This window comes from Coccinella septempunctata, chromosome 4 (genome assembly GCF_907165205.1).
Source record: "Coccinella septempunctata chromosome 4, icCocSept1.1, whole genome shotgun sequence".
Taxonomy (NCBI): domain Eukaryota; kingdom Metazoa; phylum Arthropoda; class Insecta; order Coleoptera; family Coccinellidae; genus Coccinella; species Coccinella septempunctata.
In genome coordinates this window covers 18,685,878-18,710,133 of record NC_058192.1, presented here as the reverse complement: position 1 = coordinate 18,710,133, position 24,256 = coordinate 18,685,878, and the positions used below count along the sequence as shown (strand labels likewise).

General features: G+C 34.3%; 1 protein-coding gene across 1 annotated transcript in view; it reads left to right on the top strand.

Moving 5' to 3' along the window:
* Positions 1 to 11,723: 11,723 nt before the first annotated feature.
* LOC123310656 overlaps positions 11,724 to 24,256 on the top strand; it is a 130,725-nt gene continuing 118,192 nt past the window's right edge. The window contains exon 1 of the mRNA XM_044894207.1: positions 11,724 to 11,898. The gene's annotated coding sequence lies outside the window, so the exon portion shown is untranslated. The remainder of the gene's footprint in view (positions 11,899 to 24,256) is intronic.

The window sequence follows — 24,256 nt, the reverse complement described above, 5'->3', positions numbered from 1 at the left end:
CATAATTGAATTTGAATTCTTCATGAATGAGTTCAACCGATGCAATTCATAGCAATATTTTAGAGTAGACAATATTCTGTTATCAATTAAATTTTCATGAAAATGTGTGAGCAATTTACCTATTACACGATATTATAGTGGTTCAATTGTTATCTTAATTACATAAATTTGATATTGGAGGTCCAAGCTAATATATAGAATGGAACAAAATACCATGATTGATTTTCCCGATAATGATGTGAACTGAAAGATATTGTGGAAGGAGAATTCCTAATAATTTCTTTACATCTTTAATTTTGTTAGGAATCTTGATTGAACTTAGAGAGGAGCGCTAAATCAATCAGAAGAGATAAATCTTCTCAAGAAGGAATTACACCCCCATTCAAATTTTAATGACATTTTTCTCCCGCTACCGATCTCTTATTGATATGCGGTTTTCAAGGATATTTCATGAAAAATGTAATTAATTGGGAAACGTCAATCATATTATATTTGGAAGCGAAAAAGAAAATTATTTTCCACATTTTTACGAAAATAATAGATTAGGCTTTTTAGCGATACCTTAACCATTTCAAGCAATTTCTACAAAAAATAATCGAATAAAAATGCATAGTAAATCTAATAGAACGTATCTTCGAATTTGAAATTCTGTATTCTCTCTTTTCGTGCAGTGTGTGTGTATAGTTGTGTAGTACCTATACCTTAGGTTTATGAGTTATATTCCTCTTATGAAGAAAATGGTGAAAACAGTTGGTCACACTTTTCTGATTATTTCTCATGAAATAATTCTCAAGTGGAACAAATCAAATTAACCAAATCCCAAGATTTTAAAATAACAACCTATAGGTATCTATTGATTATTTCAGTGGATTTTACGTTAAAAAAGGGAGCCAGCTTACCTAAATGAAAATTTCAGAGGTATGTATCAGGAAAAACTTGAAATAAGGTAGTAGGTTTGATAACGTATAGGTAAAATTTTGTAGGTTTTCTACATAGTGGTAGAGTGCTTGTTCTAAGGAACCAGGGCGTAATGATTTTCATCCAATCATCTGCAATTTTGAAATTTTGGACTAAAAGGGGTTAGATAAATAATTTGTTGTAAAATCCAATTCTATCTGTCATTGCCGCATTCATATGCTGAAATTGATTTCCAGATGCAGACTAAATTATTTTCCTGGACCTGCGTGCCTACATTTCTGTAGGTGGTGACAATCATGGAGTTCTGTTACTCTTAAAACAAGCTGGATATTTTTGAAATCGTCTTCAGGAAGTCGACGAAATTAGAATAGAGATTTCAAGTGTCGAGGCGTTGATTTCAGAAAATGACGAATTCCATAACGTGGTCACTAATCTCATTATAACACTTGCCTTTGTCTCTCAAGACTCTCTGCTGAGGCCCTTGTTAGCACTCTTCGAGAGTGATGCTACCTTGTTAGTGGTTTCCCTCTCTTAATAATTACGCTGGCATTTTCCCAGGAAATTCATTACTGTTGCAATGCGCTTCTATAACGGGTATTCATAGTTGTTCCTATATTCAAACTAGAATTCTCTCTCGGAAATATGGAATTCGACATGTTTTTATATCGACTCCAAAATCGAGAATATTGTAATGCTATATAAAGATAGGTAGTACAAAGACACGAATAATTCAATCCTTGAAAGGTTTTACTGATTCTTTTGCCGACTGAAAATGTGGTTATTTAAGTTCTGGAAAAAAAAAATGTCAGCCGGGCATTCAAGAAATAGAACTGTACATTTATCAAATTCGTTGGGTTTCGCTTAGAAACTGTCTGCTGAAAAAAGAGGGATAAACGACTCGAACGCTGACTATCGAAATATTCCCAAAAAGATGGGGACAGTTAAAACTTCCTCAAGACCGAACGGTTGTTCCGAGATTAATGAAATTCTCAGATTTATTACTAGAAGAGTTGCTCTTTCAGAATATGTATTTCTATCAGCTACGGTTATTCTTATTGAGAGATAAACGACTCAAACGCTGACTATCGAAAAATTCCTGAAGAGATGGGGTCAGTTAAAACTTCCTCAAGGCCGAACGGTTGTGCTGAGATGGATAAAATTCTCAAATTTAATACTAGAAGAGTTGCTCTTTCAGAATGTGTATACATTTCCATCTAAGGTTATTTTTATTGAGAGATAAACGAGAAAAATGGTAAATGAAAGAAATGTTAGTTTCGACCTCAAGAATCTATTATTGAAATATTTGAAATATTTGTAGTCAAAGGCTGACCTGTATAAGGAAGTTAAAAAACAATTTCCTCGACAGGACAGTCAGGATTAAAAATGATCAATGAAGATTTTATCGCATTTTTCTTAAGGGTCAAGATTGCACGTTGGTCGTAGATGGTTCTATATAGGTAAATTTTGAACAGAATTTTTCGACGGGTTGTCTTATTTTTTTTAATCACATTTATGTGTTTTTTTTTCGAATTTGATGAGTTGCCAGTGCCAAGTGTATCAAGCGTAAATCTACCGCCCAATTATGTGTGATGTATGATGTTCCTTAAGGCATATTGAGAAACAGTTTAGTTTCAGATTCAAATGCAATATTATTTGTATTTTTTCAGTTATATTCTAAATCAATATTTGTTGGAAAAGTTCGGAGTTTTTTTTCTCCTAATCAACCTACTACCGTCGATGACATTTTTTTTTCTAGGCTTTCCGATTGTAAAATGCTTCTCAAACAACCTAAGTTTTGTGAAATCCATCCTTAAGTTCAATATTTGGTTCACATTCGGCATTTGAATCCATAGACTAAGGCCCGTAAGATTAATGGTAGTTTAAACCAAGAATGAGGGTTTAAATTTTGGATAACGATTTTTTTTTTAAGATCAAACATCTTGCACGAGTTGAACAATTTCAATAGGTATCAGGATAGACCATATATTATCCGTGATCGAGAAAATCATTGGGATAAATGGGATGATATCGAATTCATTCGATCTCTAAAACTTCTGCAGGAGCAATTTTGAGTGAGATTGAGAAAAAAAATAAGCCACCCTACCTCAAGGTGAAATATCAACATTCAATTTCATATTTTCTCTCACTTGCAATCCATCTTCTGAATTCTGATATTTTCAAAAACGAAGCACTGAATGCTATGTATCAACTATAGGTTTTACCTCACACCTTAATAATATAACAATAATAATGCTGATACAAAGATCACAACAGAACACAATAAATAAATAAACTGATCGCTGCAGTCTGACAGGAGCACTGATCCAAAGATTAACACAGAAAACTAAGAAATGACAAGCAATGAGTCACAATTAGTTAAAATAGCCAACTATTTTGGCAACTGCACAGGATTAGTTAATCTCTTCTCATTTTGTACTTGATCTTAACACGACGGTTTAAACCACAGATTAACTTTAATCGGAGATTTCTTAATCGGAAGTTTAAAGTGCGGTTAATCTTACGGGCCTAAGTGGTTTTAGAACCTCTCTGCTCCCAATCTATTGGATAATAATTAGTTAACTCATTGCTGTCCAATCTTTCCATTTTCATCATTCGAATGTGATATTTTTCATTTAAAAGTAGGAATAAAAAGACAGGAAGAACCCACCCACATTCTTCCAACAACGACAAAGTCGATCAAGGGGCGGCAAGTCTCTGTTGAATCAAAACATGAATTCCCACAACAAATAACCAGACTAAGGCACCTTTGTGGCTTCGAGTTTGAAGTTCTTGAACTTGTCAACCTTTCCATGTACGGGGATTTGAAGGAAACTGTAAGCAACTTTCCAGTCTCCCCCAAGAAAGTGAACGAGTTCCTTGTTACAAAGTTGCAATTTAACAGTTTGGTTCCCATTTCTCTCCTTTCTCTTCGAGAATCTAGTATAGGTAATCTTCAAATTTGAGGTCAACTAGGTGGAAAACCATTTTCTTGTTGTACAATGCGATTCACTAACTTGAAATAAATTCCATCCAATCGTTTTTTGTTGTTGCAAATGTCGCTCTTTGACTTTGACAGTGCTATCTATGTAGCCAATCATTATTAACCCTACATTACTCGCGTGGTCTACGATTGTAGACCATACCTATTCGAACGAAAAAATGTTGAAATCTGAGACATTGAAGTTTTTTCGATTTCCTCTCAAAGAGAAGCATTATTTTATCACAAAGTTTCAATTATATGAATAACAAGTGGTCAAATAAACGATATCATCATAGATAATCTTTGAAATATATCAACGTAGGTAATATTTAAAGTTAAAATAAATATGGTCTACACTTGTAGACCACGCGAGTGAATACGATCTAAAAGAGGGCGCGACTAACGCAGGGTTAAAATTTCAATGTTGAGGGTCTCAGTGAAGTAGGCATACTCTCGGATTTTCCTCGTTAATCTTCGCTGGATAAGATGCACCTCTCTTACATATTTATTTTTGAAATTTTTTGTTTGACCAAAATGATGAACAAATACCTCCTGACATTCTACTTTGTATTTGAACATTTGGAACACTGTATAATATTTTCTCCTATCTAAAAGATCGCAATTTAAGATACTAATCGACTTGTCCGACTGTCTTTGATTTATCGAATTTAATCCAAGTTAGCGAATCGCACTGTACTAATTTTCATTGGAACTATGAATTGAAAAAATATTACAAAATCCCTGTAGGAAAATCATATTTAAACAAAATCAATACCTCTCCGAAAGTTCAGATTACAATTACATGAATGAAATTCAGAGAATATCCAATGTCTGGGAATGTGAGAGCTTCATTATTTCATCATAAAAAGCTTTGAATTATGAATATAAATGCTTGGAAAATATCAATTATGAATAACAACGGCCAAAAAAATTCTGTTTTCTTCTACCAATTTTCCTTATTTCCTTGCTCAGTGTGTTTTTCTCGAATATAGCAATGGTGTATTTCGAACAGATTTTGTTGTTGAGTTACAGCTAATATATTTATACATTCACGAACACTATATAATTTTGTTGTTGTTTGAGATATGGCTTCGTCATCAACATCCAGATTGTTTTTGTGACGAGTATAAAATATTGAAAACCTATCAGACCTGGTCAAAACTTCAGTACCTAACCCAAAATAATATTGACATGAGTTGAGGACCTCACTTGTTGCACCAGAAATGTTCAGTATGTCTCAGAAAAGTTATTAAATCGATCAATGAAGTCGAAGTGAGACTGATTTTCTTGAGAACATCACATTTAAGGTGATTCTCAGAAAATCTGTATAATAATGTTAGTGAAAAGCAGGGTGAGAGATTCCTTCAGAGATTCTGCGGGACATATAAGGTCCGTTTTGGTGCAAATACTGCATTACAGTCGCCGCATTCAAGTGCAGCAAACACTGTGCCTGTATGTACAGTTTTTGTGCAGTGGCTGGATTTCAGTGTTTGCTGGGTATCTAGTATTTTAGTGTTTATCGGAGTTCCACTCGAATATGCTCAATAACATTAAAAAAATGAGGAAAAAAGTGTTTCGACCTGCGTAATCTATACAGTGTGTTTGGATTTAGCGTTGATAGATTTCAGGTTTCTAGACCTGTGATTTCACACAAATATGGACAAGAAACTGATCAATTTATGTCCTAAATTTCAGTATTTTTGCGGTTACTTAGTCAATTATCATGGGCGTCTATAATGGGGGGTAGGGTAATTCCTCGAAGTGGTCAAGTGGTCAAATTGGTTCATGTTCTGAATTTCCTAAAATAAATTTACATATTTTTGTCGTCCTTCAAGAAAAAAGTGCGTAAAATTATGGAACACTGTTATTTTTGGGATATTTCATTTATTTGAAAGAATCCACTTGGACTTCCGAAGATAATTTGCCAAAAATGGTTGTTGCGTTGGAACAAGTGGACGCATATACGCGGTTGAACCAGTATGGAATTAGGATATTAATATGCCGATGGGTTTAACGATATGATCAAACATTGTGACGAGCCTTAATTACTCTTTGATGTTGATACCCCAACCGTGTTGGCGTCAGTTCGTTTTCAGACCCATCACACCGCGTTCATCAGAAAGATGGTGACACGTGATAGCTTCATGTCGTTACTGATGAACAGATGAGACCAGAAAGATCATTCATGGATTCCTATATTCGAATTCCAACTTTCACTCCCATAATGAATACCAAAAAAATATTAAAGAAATATTTGGTGGAAAAAAGCACTTTCAATCTAAGGTGATTTGATCCTCACCAAACCTACATATTTTAAATGAGAAGATGAAGGAAGTTTCACAAGAAATTGATGTTTGAGTCTGTACGAGCATAGAAGATTGAACTCTGGATTGGAAATGTAGTCATCTGAATTCAATGCCCAATATCGAGAAAAATGAACGAAACAATACTTATTATATAATGAATTGTTGAAGAAAAATTGAAGGGATGATTCCTTGTCAAACAATAGTGTAAGTCTTTTGTATAATTTTTTGTTTTGAACAGCAATTTTAAATCTTTTTCTTAGAAGCCAGACCAAAAAATTGATAGAAATGAAATTAAACGGACATTTTATGGGAGTGAGAGGACAACGGAAATAAATCTTGGGGGTTTTCTCTATAATTGGGTTTGAAGAATGCCATCCCTGAACTTAGTTTCGCAAGAAAAATTTATTTTGATAGCTTGATTCGACTTAAGAGACTTAGGTTCCTTATAATTTCTTACTCATAGTAACGGGTTTTGGGAAAAAAAAATATCAACAGGTATAGGCTGGAGTAATCTATAATTTGAGTTCACCTAGTAGGCGAACATCATGGTGACATTATATAAGGGTAACAAAACCAATTTTTATTGCCTTCTCGTTCCTATGCATGGTTGCACGGTTTCATTTCTATCAGTTTTTTGGTTTCTGAGAAAAAAAGTATGAATTGCTTCTCAGGTGCCATCTATAGGGTGCTGAATCTAAGGAGGGGATGGTCAAAACTTTATATGGAAACCCATACTATTTTTTGATATGGAATCCGCTTGAAATTTTTTCGCAATTATTCATTTATATCCTGTACAGGGTGGGCAGTTAGTTGTCTACTGAAGGGGTCTCGAGAACTAGAGCAGCTAGAAAAAAATGGATGACACATTCTCTAGCTCTTTTTTCATGACTTATCCAAATCTGCAAACAGAATCGGTCTATCATTTTTAGATTTCGAGTTATAAGCAAAAATTGAGATTTTGACAATTCCGAAAAGATCTCATAACTTTTTTGTTTCGGAAGTTACAGATCTGAAACTTGAACCTTCTTAGGCACTTTCATACGTAGAATCTACTGACAAAAGATTTTTTCCCAATTCAAAAATAACAAATTCAATAAAAGTTTGCATTTAAAAAATGACAGTTCATCTAATGATTCGAAATGAAAAAATATTTTGAGCTCATCAGTGGATTCTATGTAAGAAAGTGCCTCTAGAAAGTTCAAGTTTTAGATTTGTAACTTCAAAGACAAAAAAGTTATGAGAACTTTGCGAAATTGTCAAACTCAAAAACGAAGTATCGTAGGAGGCTGTGGTTTTCACCATTCTTTGTTTCTCCGAAAATGAGCTCGGAAATGTGTCATCCGTTTTCTTCTAGCTGTTATAGTTCTCGAGATCGTCTCAGTAGACCACGAATTTTGCCCACCTTGTACTCCTGTACATAAGATACGTTTGCACAAACTTCCTACTACTCAATGTGAACCAATGGGCTACAACAATTCCTTACATGTAGCCACACCATCAAATTCAATTTATCTTACACAAAAGATTCGATTTACGTAAATACCTACTAGTTGAAATCGTCACTAATCATATGGTTTTCCCAAGAGCAACGTTGGAAAATTCATATTGAATGTTATACCCCCAATATATCAACATTGTATTACGATATAACATCAAAGGACCGCTGATAGCGACAGGTTCCGTTTGAATAAATATTTGATTCATAACTATTTGGGTGATTTACTAATGTTTTTCACATGCGAATCCTAGATAAGGGACAATATTTGGATTCGATTCAGATTATCAATGTCCATCAACTGAAATTGCAAAAATGAAGGAATTACAATAGGATGGATGGACAATGCACTCTTGCAACCAGAAGATGGGGTTATTCAATTTTGAACTCACTTTCAACAAGGGATTTAAACCTTTAACTTTCATAGCAAAAAAATGTACAAATCCGAAAAAAGAATTATTTTGAATAAAAAATCGATTCAGTAGGGAAAATTTTGAAAATAGCGCATTAATTTTCATTGAAAACAATCAGTTTATACCCGCTTCAAAAGTGATTGAAATGAATGTAGGCCTTGAAAGTCCAGACGCAGCTGGCCACAAAAAATTATAATTAGGTGTACAGAATTCGAAATGGCTTCGATCAATGCCTTTACTGGTACTTCTTTATTGCTCAATGGAGCAACTTGTATTACCATAATACCAACCTGAATTTTGCAACTCAAAGTCGGGCCATCACCAATAGATTTTCCACAGCTGCCTGAGATGTCATCGATAATAATTCTTGAACTGAGTATATCTACCTATTAACTTAACACCGATCGAGAGATCCATCAGAAATTTTGAATGTATTCGACGGTTTATCGAATCTCATTATGGGTTTGATATAAGAATCATACTTATGTAGATAATGTAGAAAAAATGGGAAAGCACTGAGGTCAGACAGAAGCTTTTGCACCCTCTCTTGAATGCTGAACATATTTACTAATATTTTAAAGAGTACGGATAAAGTTGAAAACTAACTATTAGCTTTAAAATAACGTATTGGACGTTGGCGAAGAATTTAAATATCTGCCGAATAGCTTTGGCTACAAAAATTTCAATTTCATTTTATTTTATTTTCTACAGATGATATCTCCACCGAATTTTGAACAATGAGTCTCAATTCAAGTGGTTTGAAGTTGAAATAGGTACACTGCTCAATTTTTCTCCCAATTGCGTGTCAACATGAAACAGAATATCTTTATGTGCAGTTAAAATGAGTTTATTATTTATACCAAAATGGTGATTATTGATTTCGAATAGGGACTTATTTAAACAAGCAATAATTCGGAACAGGTATTTATTTTCAATGACAATATTACTCAGATGAAATAAAATACATTTCATACACAAAAGCATGAAGAACTCATTGATATTTTGATGGATTAAAAATAGTTGACTATATATATTATTATTCTCACTTTTATGAATATCTACAGTTTTTCCAGAAATTTCCGGACGTAATCATAACGTTTAATAACTACATAATGTTTTCCTCATGAAAATCGCCAGAGAGAATTCGCACAAATACGAATAAGCTTTTCGTTCCTAAGCAAAGCTTTGCACGGAATATTAACCCACGCTCAAGTGTGTAAACATATCAACTTTTTCCTACGCAATCATATATTCTATTTCCGATCAGGATGAAGAGGAAGTGTGACAGGGTTATGAATGCAATGAAGGACTTAATCACAGGTTTATAGGGCAAAAAAATATTTTTGTTTCAGTTTGTTAACTTGCGAATTTTCAATGACACTTTTGAAGACGTTTTGTCCAATATGTACTTGTGTCAACAAACTGCTGGGAATTAAACATTTAAAGGGCCTGCTTGAATGATTTCTCGAAATTCCTTTTTGTTCCTAAGCTGTTCTCAGTTTATGCTTCATGTTGTACGTTCATTCGAAGTGAAATGAACCTCGCTGGGTAGATACCAAATATTTCGGTTCACCTTCAACTACCTGAAGATGCTATTGTGATAGCGTAACAAATGTCGGAGTTCAAAGCACAACAACTCATGTTCGTGAAAATCATAGAATTCTGTTCCTAATTCAAATATGGATTTTCATCAAGTATCGGCCACATCAATTCAATATTTGAAGAGAGCTGAAGCCAGCCATTTCGGCCACCTGGTATTTCAAGTTGCTCAGAAGTTGTTTTCCAACCGATAGGGTTTAAAAGAGTCTTCTACTGGTATTGTTGGTTTACCAATTATGTGTCTTTCACGGAGTTTCAGTCGCAAAATACCACGTTAAGTGATAGCACAATTTGGCTAGCACTGAATGAATTGTCCATTGGCTCTATTGGCATCGTCATGGGATGAAACTTGTCTTGGCATAATGAAAATTTGATTCTTATTGGAAACGAACTTTAAATTGAAGAGTTAATTATTTTCATAACACAGGTTTGGTCGAACGAAAACCCATACCTTAGAGAAGAGATTCTACATGAATGCTTGGATTGAGCTGGTCTAGGATATGCTTATTGGCTCATCCTACTCCCACTAATGCCATTCGAAGGTTTTCTACATTGTCTTCATATTTTCTTCACAATTCGCCCATAATACTAAAAAAATTCCCCCTACCCTATCAATACTAGCAGTCGTCAAGTAGATGAATTAGTGATTCAATAAATTAACACATCTTTTATATTGAAAAAACATCTACATATTTCAAAAATCCAACCACCCTTGATCATTTGGAACACTCAGAAGCAAAGATACTGAATTTGGCCTAATTTTTTGAATAACTATCAAATTTTCTGATAGATATAGGAAATATTTTGTATTCTAAACAAGATTACAGGACTGAACCAGAATGAATTCGCTATCACAAAAGCCCCTATATCTTTTAAACCAATTGAAATAATCAAAATTGCTTATCATAGAAAACTTTATAATGAACGTCAAAAACAGGTGGAACATTTACTTCATAGTTTTAGTTTAATCATAGCGAAGTGGAAACGAGAATTTATACTGAAACTTTCTCACACTAATCAAAATTGGAGCTTCAAAAAAATCGCAAAAGAGGTTCGCGTTCGTCCAGAAACGGTTTCAAGAATTGTTATACGCTTCAAGGAAGACCTTACAATCAACCGCAAGGAAGGAACCAAAGAGGACAATCCACCAAATTGCCCAGAACTCAGGACAATTGAAAGATATTTGGGCTCTCGTAAAAAGAGAATTAAAGAAGTCTAAGGAATCAACCAAAACATTAGAGGAATTCAAACAAAAGTGAAAGACAGCATCCCAGAAAGTGACTGAGAGCACTATACAAAATTTGATGGAAAGAATTCTAGAGAAAATCAATGAATTCTGTAAAAACTAAATTTAGTTTTTTTCGTGAATACAGTTTCCAAAATTAAGAAGGGATGATTCTAGAACAGGCTTTATTATGAAAATCGGTCCAGTGGTTCAAAAGATTTGGCGTTTTTGTGATAGCGAATTCATTCTTGTTCAGTCCTTGTATGCTGAATTGACGCTGATCAAAAGCAAATTTATCGAAAGTACCTACATTTCAAGTGACAACCGGAGACTTTATTTTGAGAGTATGTATTTCTCATGCGAGAAATTATCTCGATAAAACCCTGCAATAAAAAAATTAGCTAGATCAACTGTAATCGAGGTACCGTGATTCGGATTCGAACACTCAAATACTTTTTTTTATGAAACCCTTGCTAAATGAATTCCCTCACCAACCCCTGCGCAAAAATTCGATTTCGTACGCGACTACGAAACGTACGAAACGTTGAATCGGAAATTTTCCGGACTCGTTTTTTTGCCGGAAAACTGCGTAGGGAGGACGTCAGAACACGACAAAATGAACAAACCAATTATTGGGGACACCATTCAATCGAAAATCAGTCGAAATCCGAATAACGATGTCAACGTGCATGAATGACACTTGACGTGTGAGTGTCTGCTGCGCATGCTGATGGCTCCTATATAGGTATATACATGGTAGCTCGCGGTCCACAAACTTCGTGTTCCCTAACGATTCCAGACGCAAGATTCCCGCAGGTAAACGGAAAACCCGTGTGGCGCGAACCGTCGTGCGGAAAACCAACGAGCGTTCAGATTTTCCAGCCACGATCCCACCCTACCTGTTGATTGGGACTTTCTGAGAGTTCTCCCGGCTTGTTTTTGCGGACTTTCGCAACCCCAAGGTAAGTAGACGAAAGATTAGGGATGGAATTTGAAATATGCGGAAAAATGAATTTTCCATGAAGGAAAATTTTTGCGTATTATTAGACGAAATTCTGACGTCTTCGGAATATGAATTCCGCCGTAACAGAATGCCTCAATGAATATTTCATAAGGCTTCTCAACACCTACCAATTTTGGAGATTTTCTAAGTTATCTAAATCACCATGTATACAGGGTGATTCACTCCGACGGTCTATTAGACGGAGATGGAGAACTGATCATAATTATACGCTGAAAATTTGCATATTGGGGTGTTCAAGTATTTGACAATGAACATTCTCCCTAAAATATCACTGTCTGTCATACCCGAAACAGTCTACTAATTTCTTATTTCAAATGGCACACCCAGTAAATCTTGGCATAGTGAGATAACTGATTTGATTGCAGTTTTATCAGTATACCATACCTTTGGCACTCAACGTTATTGCGATTCTTATGACAAAAAAGGGTGAAAACGGGAGATCACACTTTCTAGAATATTTCTTCTGGGGTTCTTACCATTAATCGTCTAGTGATGAAAATATTTAATTTTTTCACTCCGGTACTATGGAAGAAAGTTGTAGGGGCTAGCTCCCCCTGTTTTCTCAATCAATATCGACTGAAATAATGAAAATGATATGTTTCAATTTGCAAACCATGAGTTTTGATGAATCTGATTTGGTCAACTTGATGATTTTTTCAGAAACACTCTCTATACATTTTCGGTCCACAAAGCGAACACTATTATGATGCTACAGAATTGAAAATAGTGAATTTTTTTCTTTGAAAACCACCTCCCAGTAGAAATACTCATTAAAAAAAACTGTGGTCTCCCGTTTTCACTATATTTTTCATAAGAATCCCTCATACACTCATTCACCTTTCTTTTGAGTTTTTACCCAAGGTATGGCGTACTATTGAAATGGTCATCAAATCAGGTATCTAACGATACAAATATGTACTGGGTTTGCTATTTGAAATAAAAGAAAAAGTAGGCTTTTTTCGCAATATCCGGAAGTTAAGAAGTCTGAAAATATTTCAGGGAAAAAGTTTTCTTGGAATTCCCTTAAAAAATTTTTTCAGAAAAACTCATCCATGCACAGGGTGTTTAACTCAAAATGCCCATTAGACGTATCTACAGAACCACATGAATTGTTTCCTGAAAATTTATGGATCGTAATGAATTACCAAGATATATTATTCAACTGATATATTCTCGTATCGTTGGTATTTCTGGTAATATCAGAAGCTCTAAGAAAAACTTGGCTATTTCCAATATTTCCTACATTTCATTGAATTGTGGATTCGCCCAAAATTTTTCTTCGGGTAAAGGTTTTTGAGATTGGTAAAAGAAGATGAAAAATGAATGAAGAAAGATCGTCTTGAATACATTTTTTTATCAATTCTGACTGAAAAAAGTATTTGCTTTGAAAATTGTATTATACTCGGAGAATACTCCGAATATTCTACTTCTTGTCTAATAATTGACTGTAACAGACAGGGACAGGACAAAATTTAGCAGGTTACATTTCAAGTTCATTAAATAAAAAAAGGTGACACATTGACATTATTCTTTCTTCCATTATGCAATATTTAATGAATTTCGAATGCAACATACTGGATTTTGTTCTGCTTGTAGGTCTCAAATGTAGATGAATAGCGTATATTCTGATTGTTCTTGGAATACTCACCTAGCATTCGCCATCAATTGCAAATCAATTCAAAATTTCAACAGGAAAGTATAATAATTATTTTCAAACTCCAAATATCTCTTCATCGACAAGAATTACTTATTGCTAGTTGAAGTAGCAGAGTTACCAAAGTAACAGTATCAAATCCAACTTTTTATATCATTTGAAGAGAAATCCCTTATATCTCGAAAATTTTTAGATTTAGGTTTAGGATTTAAAAATGATTGGATACAAATTTTTCGTATCTTCTGATGGTGTATTGAAATACAGGATGTTGTATTCGAAGAATGAACTTTTTGTCACTTTTAGTTAGAGTCAATTTTGAATTTCAACGAGAAACATTCAGACTAACTCTGAAATATTAGAATCTGGTGAATATTCTCTGAGTATAGTTGAATTTTCAAGATTATAGCGTTTTTCAGCACAAATTGATAACAATTCATTAAGGACGATATTTATGTCAAATCTGAGCCGAAACTCAAATTTTTCATGTGTGTTATGATAATTACTCATCAAACTAAGAAATCGTTCACGAAAAAATATGGAGGGGTGGATATGAGCAATTTTTATAAATTATCATGATATCTCATTCCATATTTTTTCCTCTTTGAAAATATCCCCTTACAAGTTTCACGATAGTGTAATTTAGTTGTTTCTGCTTAGGGCGGAAAGTTCTCTAGTTACATTTTTCATGTCGAAATTGAAAACTGATCCAAGAAATATGCAATGTTTCATCATTCAAAATTAGCAGATGAGCATACGAGAAGAGAGGGTTCAGTTTTTTTTTTTACTTATATGGGGTTACGTACTAGATTATTTCATTAAATGATCATTGATAGATATATTGAATCAGGAGATTTTTTAATACTTCAGGAACATCTGTGATGTTTGGTGAATTAAATACTTCATAGCGATAATATTTTAACTTCACGGGCGTAAGCAAGAGAGGGTAGCTACCATCCCCTAGAAATTAGAAATAATAATGTTTCCAAGTGAATAAATAAAACCAAAGTACTAAATTAAAAACTTGACTGACCTTCTTGACCGATAACGCCCCTATGTTAAAATCAGAAAGAATTCACGAATTATTGCTTAGCCCAGTCTGATTTTCCCTCTTCAATAGAATTCATGTCCAACCCCGATGATACATTGAAAGCATTTTACAATTGCTGAAGAATCGCCGTGATAATTCTGATAAAGTCACCGATGGAATATAAAGGATGCTGCTGTTGTTGCGGAGAATGTGGGACGGAAGGAAGAACTCACATCAATGCAGTACATTGTAGGCAATTAACGTAATCGAAGCAACCATCCAGCAGAAAGCCCTTCAGAAAACTGAAAGAGGTAATTAATGATACAATTCTGGCACTCCATTGTCACATCTTTATTGAATTCCGCTTCAATGAAAAAGGAAGCGCATTTTACATTATTTAAATACACCCTTCGCAAATCCAAACGATGTCTGAAAGAAGTTTGCGAAACTATCAAAAAATTTCATGATCTACCGAATACATAGAAATACCAAACGAATATGAATTATGACATATCTACAACTTTCATGGCAATTTACTGCTGTCTAATAAACTCAACCCAACAAGTGACCAGTGATCATTATTTATGCGCACAGAAAAATTATAAGGATGAAGGGGAAGAAGAATTGTTCATGAAGTGCTCGATAAAGTTGCCAAAAGAATTAATAATTATTTAATTGTTAATTTATTTATCAATTTATTTTTATTTCATCCTCCATATAACAACTTAACAACTCTCCTCCTTGGGTAGCCGACCTTGTATAATTTGACAAAAGTTATATCTTGAGAACAGAAAAAAAACTATCGTTGAGCTCAACAGGGGGGTGTTTTTGGATGCAAAAAATTTGGATTGATCATTGATTCCAAGACCCAAGCAATGATTTGAAAAGGTACCTATAGCCTGATGTTTCATTATGAATCGACATGTCTAATAATATTTCAAATGCCAAATTCCTCTGAAGAATCCTCTATATAAGGGGTTGAATACATGTCTGTAGGTACCTATATGCAAGTTGTGAAATCTGCGACTGATTTTATCAAACGGTTGCAAATTGGCGAATGCACAAACGCGAGACCTTCTAGACTACGTCATTTCTAGTTGTCCTAGTTTGTTTCTAGTTCCTTATATCAAATGGGCACCTTATATTTTATCCAATCTTTTCGTCTCCTGAAAATTCTGAATGTTTTTCATCGTCAGTATTATGTATTAACGCATACTTCATTCAATCGATTTCTTTCTGAATTACAATTGATGATATCTGAAATGAATGCAGCTAAACTGAATTTCAAATGACCATTTTTGAAATTGAATTGACAAATCTGAAATACATTGGATGTTTTCTTGAATGAACTTGACTTATCTGAAATACAAGTGATGTTTTCTGAATTACAACAGGAAATGATGTAGAGTCTAGACTTGATCCTCATGCAATTAGGTCAACCTAGGTACTCGAATCTTTTTATGACACACTGAGTCGCATAGATATGTGTGTGTAATATCTTTGCTGAGTCGTTCTTTGTTAACCTCATTAAAAATTATACGGAGAAATACCAATTTTCTTCAGTTTCATAAAATTCACTTAGAAATTTTATGTATGAAATGAAAATTGACCTTATCGAGCGATTTTCCACAAAATAGGAAATATCGAAGATATGAATTTTAAATAACTGTAGACGCGGACATTTTTTTGCAGATCTGACTTTAGAGATGGAGTTTTATACAACTAATTTTGATCAGTTTAACAGACGAAACGCTAATTCGAATATTTTTATTCAAATATATATTTAATATCTTCAATGAATACAGCAAATGAGATGAATAAAGTGAATACAGTCTAATAACCTCTTTTTATGTCGCAACAGACGTCCTTTCTGATTAGACGTTTCATTTAATTCGTACTGAACAGGTCTATAAGAAACAAGCCGATTGTCCAAATTCATTAAATTAAATTCGAATCGTGTTTTAACCTTCTTCATGAAGTATCGTCTGTTAACGTTCATTTCAGCTTTTATACCGGAGCCAAACCATTCTGCCAAGCCAACGTATCTCGAAATTTACAATCTTCACTAATTTGACATTGGTATCGACGATATTCGCAAATCATCCTATTCGAATAGAATAAAATTCGAATGAAAATTTCAAAACAATAGGTATATTATTTTATGTTGAATTGTAAGTTTTTCTTCAGTGTTACTGATCTCCAATTTGAGAAATTTGGGTTCTGTTGATGGAATATTCCTGAGGAAAATATACAAGTAGGTATTCAAAAAGATTTACATCACAATACCTACTTGAATCCATTTTCAACAAACCTCTACAGTATTAGACTTTGACTTAAATATTTCAACAGCAGATTCTTGAGGTCAATTTTTTCCGAATCGACTCTGTTTAAAAGATACAGGCTATTGAAAAACCAAAAAAAAAATATTTTTATTTTTCTCCCACGTCTTCCAGTTTTCTCATTATGACCATTATGTACCAAAAAAATACCAAAAATTCAAAGAGCTTTACTTTTGAAATTAAGTTGGAAGACATGTAATGAATATTTGAACGTCTTGTAAAATAAAAGTATTCTTCATATTTTCTCGTAGAATGCGCCTGTGATATTCGGGAAATTTGGTACTATGGGTGAATACAACTCTGTTTAAAAGATACACAGATGTGTAATATCATAGCTGGTTATTTTGAAGGAAATTTCGTTACTCCAGGGATGGCATAGCTCATTACGAAAACTTGAAATGGCTATATTTTTTCATCAGGGTCGAATCGGAGGAAAGAGCATAGGAAAAAAGTGTTTCTTTTGACCTAAGGAATCTACGGTTAAAATGTTTTTACGAGTCAAAGAGTCACCCTGTATATTCTGGTCATCCAGTACAAAGAAGAATTGGGCAAAATTAATCATTGATATATAATACTTAACATTCTTCCTCCTTCAACTGTTACGCTTTCAAGGCGTATATAAATATTATTAAATTAAAATTGAATCACAAACTATGAACAAAATTAAAAACCTTTCTGGCGAATTGCTGTGATTTCAAAACTGAATATCATTTTCATCACTGGTCATCAAAAAACTCAATGTATTCATTTGCATTTTTATTTCCCTGTTGTGAATAAATAAATCAAATAACTCAACTTGAAAACGCTACAGCGGAATATCAAATGGAATTCTTGTAAAAATATGATCGCCTACTAGCCTCGGCGTATAAAGTCCAGCGTTTGTAAAATGATGAAAATTTACATACCTAAGTTCAGCATTTTTAAATGAACTGGGAATAATTCTAGGATATATTCGAGAACTGCAATAACTGTCGTTATATTGACAATCAATTTTTTTCCATAAAAAAACTGAAGCTGGAAAACGTCGAAAAACGTCCCGGAACATGCCAAGCGTTTATATTTACCTCATGAATTACTCCAAAGCCAAAGGTTTGTGTATCAACATCCATAATTGTGTGAACTCATGAGAAACCTCTGGAATGTCTCGATTGCTCGATGGTGTTTACCCAATTCTTATTGGCTCGGGTATCTGATACCCCATGAATTCATAAAGCCAAAATTAGAATTTCTCGCCGTTTCATCTTTCCCCTTCAATTAATGTTCGATGTGATTAAAATTGAAATTATAAGTTCTTCCTCCTCACGGGCAATCATGCAGTTATTCGCGAAGACCGTTTGATTGAAAACGGCAGTATTTCTGTATTATATCTGCTGCAACCATGGACTAATTAATCTTTTGAGACTTCTATTTTTCTTGCAGGAAACCTTCTGTTATTCTTCAATCAAAAAAAGTCAATGGTCTTTTATCCATTGCAAAAAGAATTCAATGCGCTTTCTGATTAATTTATTAGAAAGAATTTCTGGGAATATATTTGTTTGACCAGGGTAACATGAAACATCTGTTAGTTTAGTATAATCTTTTATTGTTCCCTTGGTGGCAGCCATCGTCGACAAATTTATGTTAATAGACGATAACGCTCGTCCACACCTGGCCAGAATTGTCAACGATCGCATAGAAATGCATGGCAGTAACCGAATGGATTGGCCTGCCGCTCTGCGGTTCAAAATTATATTGGACATGTCTGGTCAGCCATATCACAGCACTTACACCACTAACCTGACCCACCGCAGACAGTAAAACAGTTTTTGTTCATTTTTCTATGTTATCGAAACAGGTAACTTAATAAACTTAATAAATCTAGCTTAGTGGTTCCCAACAAGTGGTCCGTGGACCACCAGTGGTACGCAGAAGCCAAAATATGATCCGCGAACTTAGAGCATGGAACTTAATTCGAAGTCCGTGAACAATTCACAGTTTTTTATTTAAGCAGCGGTTAACTGCGCTAAGACCAGTTCAGTGGATGGCGTTAGTGAATAGAATCAGTTACAGTGACTCTATACTCCTGTATAGGTTTTACTTGCAATCTTCAGTTGTGATTATACGTAAAAACTAGATAATCGTCAAGATTGAACGGTTGCATCGAAAAATTTCCAAAAAGATGAAATCAATTGAGTAATCGTCAAGACCGAACGGCTGCATCGAGCTCCATAAAATTTTCAGATTCATTACTAGAAGAGTTGCTCTTTCAGAATATGTATCACATTTTCATCTTCGGTTATTGTTATTTAGAGATAATCCACTCGAAATGTGACTAATTTACAGAAAGATGAAATCAATTAAATAATCGTCAAGACCGAACGGCTGCATCGAGCTCCATAAAATTTTCAGATTTATTACAGGTGGTCCCTGCTAACAAGAATAATATAAATGGGGTCCCTGGCCAAGAAAAGGTTGGGAACCGGGAACCCTTGATATAGCTAGTGATGCCCACGAATCTTTACTAAAGTCTCGTCTCGCCGATAAGATATGAACTCTCGTCTCGAGTCTTGTGCGAGGTACTTGTAGTCTAGTGAATCATAACGTTTTGTGATAGCGGAATATTTGAATCGGATTATTTACCTTTGGAATTACAATTGTAAGAGTGATAATTCTTTTAAAATTGTTAAATGATAAAGATTTTCAATTTTTCGGTTTCAATCCGAAGTTACTGTTATAATTGCACGAAAAATTTCAGAATATAAATTTTGAAATTATATAGATAATACTTATGTATTATACAAAGTCTTCTACAAACACAACTGAATTCTGATGGGTTCAGCTTTATTCGATTAATTCTGGTTATTAATTCTTTGTTATTTAATAAACCGTGTTATTCGTAGGTACGTGTATAAGGTGCCATCAAGTTAATTCCGAATTCGCTCAGGTTATAAGCTTTTCGTATGAATTTAAGGAAGCTATTCGAAGAGGTGACATTTGACGTAGGTATATCAATGTATGAAAGAAACAGATTGTTCTGAAATATCAGTATACAGGTTGATTCATTAATATTGGGAAATTACCTTAGGAATAATAATTTGAATGAAAATATGACGATGGGATCAAGCAGGACTCAATGAAATATTGCTGTGAAAAAAGAGCAAAGTTGTGTTTTTGGCACAGAGGTATAAGTTTGGTAAAGTAATCTTATTTTATGTATTAATCCAAATTTCGTTATAGCGGCCTCCACATGAATGCTTCTTTCTGATGATGAAATGAAATGTACCTAGCTATTTTTAACGAAACTTCATAGTGTTTTAGATTAGAAAGTTGTGAAAATCATTTGCTCAGAATGTTGGTGATATTGTAAATTGTAAATTTAAACGTTTTTGAGAAAAACTCAACTGAAGACTTCATTATCTATGAGGGAAATTTCATTTTTTTTTATTCATGGAAAGAATGCTTTAAAATGACAGAAAAATGTTGCTGTGTGGCTTAATGTTATTTCTTCTGGTGAATTGTTTTTGCTATTTTCCTTGAGTTTCCTATACATACAGAATGTCCCAAAACAAGCGAAGCAAATGTCACACCACGGTATAGTAGATCAAATACTATCGAATGACACCAACATTAGTTGAACGTTTCCAAAAAAACCTAACCTGAAATTACCGATTTTCGGTGTATTTTTCTAATCACAGGGCCAATTTGTGATTAAGGACAGCGTTTTTAGCCCATATTATCACGTCTCTAGAGGGTGTTTATTCTGAGTAATAAAAATTATGTGGAAATAACAATTGTTTAAATTTACATTTACTTGGGTTTTCGATTAACTATTTGCAATAATTTTAATTGGGTATGATAAAACAATAATCTAGGATTAATACGATTTAAAATCGCTATCCTTTGTCACAAACTGGCCCTGTGATTGAAGAAAATAGTTCGAAAATTGACAACTCTAGGTATTTTCAAAAAATTCTGATTATTTTGGAAACGGTATATACATTTTCGCTGGAACTTATATTGGTGTCATTCAATAGCATTTGGTCCACTTTATCGTGGTGTGACGTTTAATTCACTAGTTTTGGGACACCCTGTATATATATGCAGGGTGAGCCTTTAATTAGTACGAATATTTCAACAGTAGATTCTTGAGATCGGAAGAATAATTTTTTTCCTTTAGCATTTTTTCCGATTCGGCTCGGTTTGAAAGATTCAGGCTGTTGAAAAACCATAACAAAAATTTATTTTTAGTAAATGAATTAAATGAATTCGGAATATAGATTTTCATTTATTTGATGAATCTTTTTCGAACACAAGATATTACCCACGTCTTCCAGTTTTCTCATTATGACCATCACAATCAATAAAAATACCAAAAATTCAAAGAACCCGAACTCTAAGTTAGACGCTATCTAATGAATATTTGAGCATTTTGTAAAATAAAAGTATTCTTCTTATTTTCTCGTTTAATGCAGCGTTTTGGAGTAATTTGATGTTCAAAAATCAAAAAGTATCTGTGAAATTTGAAAAATTGGGTACTTTGTTCGAATACAACTCTGTTTTAAAGATCCACAATCCTCATAGGTGTAGTGTCACAGATTTAGCTAGTTATTCTGAAGGTAATTTTGTTTTTCCAGGGGTGGCACCCCCTGCCGATTCGGAAACAAATGGTATAGGAAAAAAGTGTTCTTTTTGACCACAAGAATATACCGTTAAAATATTTGAACGAGTCAAAGACTCACTATGTCTATTTTAATTTTATAACATATACGCAAAAGATCCACTTTTGTACGGAGTGTAATGACGGGTGCTATTCGAACTATAACAGACGTTCGTTAATTTTTTCTGAGGCACAAATAAGTATTTTCTTTATGAGATCTATCATTATCACATCATTGGCTGCTAACATATCGAAGCGACAAGAAGCACGATGAGAAGATCAGGAAGGAAAGCCAATTCTCCAATTCTCCCTTCAATCCTTCTACTTAACTCGCCAACTTTGTTTAAATCCCGAGGACCGAGAGTTAAATATCAATCCGTTTCATCTTCATCTGAATTCATTCCATTTAATACTAATCACATAATACGTCGGCTGCTCAGTCGATGATAGCAACATCAAGTACAATGAACGGCTGCGAATGGGAAGCGGAATCCCAAGTTGAAAATTACCGTCGTTTTTCCCGGACAACGGACGTTTATATCGAAAATATTGTGGGACAAAGCGACGGCAAGTTCAAATTCAATTTCGTTGGACGATCTTTCATCTCGGAGATACGCGTATAATCGGAACGCCAGCTGGAAATGGTCACACGGACTTGCATATCTTCGGAGTTCTGGGCGATTCAAATTTTCCGGATTTAAGGGGCTTTTCTTACCCGGAACGACGGAACTGTTATAATTGGAGTTGTATTAATCGACGCCATGTGAAATTCGGAAGTGGTTCAGGGAAAACCGTAACTTGCAGGTGGTAATGACATCGTGTAAAATCGATAGGTCATAGTACTTGCATGGTATTATCGGTTTTTCTAGGATAGAGTTAGAGTGGAGTGACGCCATGTGATTCGACTGAGTTATGATAAATCGATAGCTACGTAACGTTAAAAAAATTGCGACATACTTACTTTCTATAAAGTCGACATTTTTCGTACCTCACATCCAACAAAAAAGTGAATGCAAATTGTGTGTCCTATATAGTTGGGGAGCCGACGATGCTAAATCGGTATTTACTCGAGCGTCGTGGAGACCTAGTGGATTTTGAAGCTTAGATGGTAGAGTGAAAAAAAGGATCTATGATGTATGCACTTTCATCGGTGGGGAAAGCGTCTGCAGGGTCTCAAAGATGTAAAAAGAAATCGTCAGGTGTACATACTCGAGCGTGTCAGATTAAAATACTGTATATGCCATACGTGTCTCTGATAATATGCTTATCTGACAGTTTGCGCGGTGGGGCTGGCCGTACGGAAGAGTTGAAAATGAAAAAAAAATTCCAGCGTGTCAGATTTTGGAGGATATGTTAATTGGACCCAAAGGAAACTACTTTTCAAGGGACTGACAATTCGGACGTGACGCAAGGTCACAGCGGTCTTTTGAAAATGTAAAAAGAAATCGTTACTTGTACATACTCGAGCGTGTCAGATTTTCATACAGATGGTTAATCTCGGTGTTGTAGACGTGTTGGCCCATTAATCTGACACTAATCAGGAGGGGTTTTTTTAATCTGAAACTTGAAGGTGATAAAAATGCATTTTTTTCGAATATTTCCCTGCCTGTACTTCTAATCGTTTTTGTATTTATTATGAAAGTAGTAGATTATAAAATTCTACACAACTTTTGTCTGAAGCAATTTTACATACTCTCAACCGTTCTCGAGTTAGAGGGCGATGAGGGTGAGGAGCTTAGCCACACATGCGAAAGTGCAAGGTCAATGTAGAATCCCAGTCTTATTTATATTCATCCAATTGTCAAAATGACGTGGTATTTCTAAGATGACAATTTCGAAATTAGTCTCTGACTGAACCTTAGAATGTACTATTTTCCAAAGAGTGAAATTTCGCTTCAGCATGTATCGCTAAACACCTCCCATTAATCGCCATATATCTCAAAAACGTTTGAACGTAGAAAAAATTGCTTAGGACAAAATTTGTAGAAAATGTTATGTTCTACAACATTTATGATGAATGCGAGAATGCGAAAAAGATTTGATGGCCAGGGGAGGGGATAATTCAAAAAAACTGATTTTTGTGACCTTTATGGCTAATTTTTATTGTTTCGGATTACTAAAAATGTGTGTTATATTTTTTCCGTTATTCTTGAATCATTAGCTTCAAAATAAGAGAAAACGCCACCGCGCTCGAGAAAGTACACGTGACGTTTTACTTTTGCAACTTTGGCGCCCTCCCACACATTTTCGACACGCTTAAATTGTCAGATTAAGAGAATATATACTATTCAACATGTAATTAACCACATATATCTTAATATTAATACTACTCTGACAGGCTGTCCTAGACAATTCCCCCTCCCCTATATACAGGTCTAATTTTTGGTAGAGGTACTCTACAGGGTCCAAGGTATGTTCCCTTATATTAATCTGACAAGCTCGAGTAAATCCCGAATTTCCCTCTTCGGCTCCCCAACTAATAATGATGCTATTATATCTAAAATTTAGGTTTTTTGCTGAAATCCCCATTGAGTATTTGGTTTTTGAAAAGTATCTACCCTTGATGACATTCCCCATCATTATTTCCTTCTCGTAAATTACATTTCAAAACTAATTTTTACCAATGTGGTCTATTCTCTT